The sequence below is a fragment of the Platichthys flesus genome, chromosome 11, assembly GCF_949316205.1.
Source record: "Platichthys flesus chromosome 11, fPlaFle2.1, whole genome shotgun sequence".
NCBI lineage: Eukaryota > Metazoa > Chordata > Actinopteri > Pleuronectiformes > Pleuronectidae > Platichthys > Platichthys flesus.
The window spans coordinates 13,391,622-13,396,427 of record NC_084955.1 but is presented as its reverse complement, the minus strand read 5'-3'; the positions used below and the strand labels follow the sequence as shown (position 1 = coordinate 13,396,427).

At 39.0% G+C, this 4,806-nt stretch overlaps 1 long non-coding RNA gene across 1 annotated transcript; it reads right to left on the bottom strand.

Moving 5' to 3' along the window:
• Positions 1–908: 908 nt before the first annotated feature.
• Positions 909–3,204, bottom strand: LOC133965132 (uncharacterized). The gene is made up of 3 exons (XR_009923850.1): positions 2,937–3,204; positions 2,113–2,164; positions 909–1,845 (listed from the first exon to the last, which is right to left on the bottom strand). It is a non-coding gene; the product is annotated as an uncharacterized LOC133965132 (long non-coding RNA).
• Positions 3,205–4,806: the final 1,602 nt, after the last annotated feature.

The window sequence follows — 4,806 nt, the reverse complement described above, 5'->3', positions numbered from 1 at the left end:
GGCAATTTCAAGTCTGTTGCGGTCGGGGAAGAGAGAACGTTCGATGACCAAGCGCTCGTCTCCACATTGCCTGCGTTTGCCCTGTGCGGCAAGGAAGATCGCTCCACTTCTTCTGGCCAGCCGCTGGTGCTGAACTAGAGGTAAGTAACCTTGAAACTATCCAACATAACCTATTGCTTTATCTATCATCATATGCTTACATGCCTCAAGTTTTTTGTAATATGTAATTGTTATAAAAGTTACCGTTTATTTATCACGTCTAATGAACAGATTGAAGCAAGATAACTCGACAGTCTTGTTTTGGTTTTGACATTATTTTTTTTAATGAGTTACTATCAATACGCTACACGTTTACGTTTCATGTGATAGTAACTGTTTCACCAATATTCTGATACAGGATGGTATATCCGCCATTACTATTTTCACATTGTTTATTTAGTCTGTCATGGAGTTGTAGAGTGAATTAGACAGTAGTGATAACATTATAATGTCCACACATCAGTGTTGTAAACACTTCTCCAATTAATTATATAATTATGTTTTCACACTGAGGGAAGTGGAGAGACTTGATGTGGACTGTTATCAACAGCTCTGTGGGAGATCATCACCTTGAATATTACAGATGAGGTAGAAAGACATTTTATCTATGTGTACAATGTTGTATTTCTTTGTCACGTTTTATCAAAAGCGATTTAAAGTATGTGCATTTAACCATTAGGATACAAACCCAGACCCTAGTACATCGGTTCTAGCTGAAATAAGTAGTGCTTCATAAACAACACAAAACATTCATAACAGTACGCTTCTGCTCCTCATTAATGCAGCTCCTGATGTCCCCAGCAGCAACATGGTGGAGATCTGCAGCTTCATGCTGGTCAACTGGAAGACAACTGATTAAGATTAAAAGATTAAGATTAAAATCCATTTATTCATCCCAAACACATGCACAGACATGCAAAGGCACACTCATGCAGGTAGGGAAATTTAATCGCTGCTTTTTACCCATCTGGTGCAGGACACACAGAGCAGTGAGCGACCATGTACGGCGCTCGGGGGAGCAGATGTTGGGGGAGTGAGGTGCCTTGCTCATGGGCACTAGAGAGGGTAGGGAGACTCTTGGATTTTTGGACAGATCAATCCAGGTTCGACTTTTGTTGTCTCTCCATGGAGTCGAACCAAAGACGAACCAGAGACCTTCTCTGCCCATAGTCCAAGTTTCTGCCACTCGACCACCGCCTCTCCTCATGCATCATCAAACTAGTAATCTACACATCATTCCATGCGTTGCTCCCTTAACTACAGATGGCCTGCGAATGTCATGGAGTTTTACAGTGAATTAGACAGTTTAGGTATGATTTTAATCTCCACACATCAGTGTTGTAAACAGTTCTCAAATTAATTATAGAATTATGTTTTCACACTGAGAGAAGTGGAAAGACTTGATTTGGACTGTTATCAATAGGTCTGTGGGAGATTATCACCTTGAATAGTACTGATGAGGTAGAAAGACATTTTATGTATTTGTACAATGTTGTATTTCTTTCAGCACTTTTATCAGAAGGGACTTAAAATATGTACATTTCACCATGAGGATATAAACCAAGACCACAGTACAACAGTTCTATCAGAAATCTGTTGTGCTTTATACACAACACAAAACATTCTTTAACAGTGCGTTTTTTCTCTTCATAGATGAAGAACTGCAGCACCTGATGTCCTCAGCAGCAACATGGTGGAGATCTGATTTGATACACTTTAGATAAGAACCCAGTGTTTTATATTTCTGCTTTGCCATAAGAGACAGAACATGGTCATCACAGCTGTGTCCTTCAGGCTCGTCTGTCCCTAATAAAATGATAGGAAACATGAAAGTGATCGTCATTATTGTAGAGGAAGAGTTACATATGAACAAAGTGTGTAATCTTATTTTCTGTGGATATTCAACTGTGTATTTGAATATGCTTTTGGATTAAAACGTGCACTACCATGACAATGAATGTACAGTATGGAGTTATTTCACATTCAAAGTATTGCATATATTATTTAATACACAATGTATTATGTGCAGTACTTTGCCATGGTTGTTTGTAATTAATGAAAAGAGGTCTGTACCTGAAGTCGGTGTTCAATGTGGTTGAATTCCAGTTGTCTCATGCTGGACATGCTAGAGAAAATTTCAACATAAATATACAAATGTGTAAAGTCATACATGTGCCAGGTTAAGTCCTTAACACACTTTAAATGGTAAAAAAGGAAGTGTATTACTTCAAAGTTAAACAGATCATAATCATTTCAGCTTAGGAAATAGTTAGTGTACATCAGCATCAAATTCTCTATTACACTGTCTGTTCTAATAAAGATACAAGGCTATAATTTATTTATATTTAACAGAACAATTCAGTGAAATCTGCCTGAGATTACAATGTAAACAGTGCAGGCAGCAGAACGTTTAGCTTTCTCTGTAAGACATCATAACAATACTCTGAATAAAGAGCTTTGGAAGTTGAATTCCCCTTTAAACATCTGCTCTTAAAATACAGATGTGACTTTAAATACGCACGTTTCAATTGATCACTGTAAGTCTGTTTCAGTAGAATAACTAACTGTGTAACATTGTCAAGTCAAATGCCTTGGCGAGTGAAACCATTTTATAGCAATAGATATCCTGATGGAGCTAATTCACCGGACACACACAGTCTCCTGTCTCAGATTTAACCTCATAAACTAACGCATGCCACTGCTGGGCGGACCTACTCATGTCGGTTCATATCGGTGTGTGTCGGTAATAGTGCCGTTCGCATTAAACAGGAGTTAATGCCCCAGATCGGAGTTCGTATTTAGCCTCCATGCTAACGGACGTTAGCTCGAATGCATGGTACTAAAACACCCTGCGAATCACTTCTACACATCTAAATAAAATACTGAGCTTGACTTACCACAGAAACGGGAGCGCAGACGTCTTTAACGTGTCCGTCAGCAGAACAAGCAAAACATCAAACTGTGTTATTCATCCGATACTGAGTGGGAGGTTTCGAAAGTCTCGAGTTGTGTTCAATGACACAGGAAAAAGTAAGGAGAAGGGAGGGCGCAGCTCACTGTGACGTCACGTAAATTTCAAACCACTATATCGCTTATTATAGCGATATAGAGGTAGTTACGAAAAAGTTCACCCCCTCAGAGTTTTAATGAAGGAAGAACATAGCGATTGAGACTAAAACCAAAGTTTGAATAATGCTGTAAACAGGTTTAATTCTACTCTAAAATTGGGCATTTTAACATGGGATTCAATGGGACTCTCTCCGACGAGCTGATGAACTTTCAAGCCATGCCATTAATAAACCGCATGATAAAAAGTCACAATAATCTTATGGCTACATTATCAATGTCTTGAGACCCATTAAACAAAGTTTGACATGGTTTTGCATATTGGATGAGCAGGAATACATCAGAGTGTCAGCTATACATTTCCTGCTGCCACCAGGGGGCGCTGTCATTTTAAGTCACGATTTCTGTATAGATGTCTTCATATCGCAACTATTGTCTTATGTGTCTAGTTTGGACTTGATTAGACAAAATATGTCCAAGATACAGAAGCTCGTGTTTTAGTGCGTTTCACCGAAGTCTCATCAAACTTTAGCGCCACGCCACAATCACACGGTTTGACGAAAAGTCGATCTTTCAATAACTTTAGATCTTCATTTTGTTGTGATGACAGTCGTCTAAATATTAAGTTGATTTGATAAAAGCTGTACGACTAGTATATAAAAACATAAAACGTGACAAAAACAAGACTTTTCCTGCTGTCACCAGGGGGCGCTGTCACTTTAAGTCACGATTTCTGTATAGATGTCTTCATATCTCTACTCTTGTCTTATGTGTGTAGTTTGGACTCGATAGGACAAAATAAGTCTGAGATATAGAAGCCCGTGTTTTGATGGCGTTTAATCAAACTTTAACGCCACACCACGGTCAGACGGTTTTGCTAAAACGTAATCCTTCAATAACTTTAGATCTCCAATTTGTTGTGATGACGATCGTCTAAATTTGAAGTTGATCTGATGAAAGCTGTACGACAAGTACATCAAAGAAAAAATATGGAATATGACCAAAATGGCCACTAAAGTCAAACTGGCGGGCTTCCTGTTGCGTTATTCATAATGCACTGATGGACTTTTTTGTGCATCTAGTCATGATACACAATAATCTTTGTTTTTTTTGAGGATCGGTGAATGCTAAATGAGGGGCTTTTCCGTAGGTGGCGCTCTTTAGCCATTTTGCCACGCCCTTTTCAAAATACTCCAGAATACGTAATTTTACGCCGCCTTCGAATTTACTGCAAACTCCTACAACTTTTTGAGCACATTAAAGCCCTCAAAAAGCCAATTCATTTAAGCTAAGAAAAATAATAATAATAATAATAATAATAATCATTTCAATTTCAATAGGGCCTCCCACCGATTTCGGTGCTCGGGCCCTAATAATAAAAATCCTTACAGATTCAATAGGGCCTCTCACCATTCGGTGCTCGGGCCCTAATAATAAAAATCCTTACAGATTCAATAGGGCCTCTCACCATTCGGTGCTCGGGCCCTAATAATAAAAATCCTTACAGATTCAATAGGGCCTCTCACCATTCGGTGCTCGGGCCCTAATAATAATAATAAAAATCCTTACAGATTCAATAGGGCCTCTCACCATTCGGTGCTCGGGCCCTAATAATAATAAAAATCCTTACAGATTCAATAGGGCCTCTCACCATTCGGTGCTCGGGCCCTAACTAGGGCTACGTTGTAGCACTAACGGGCC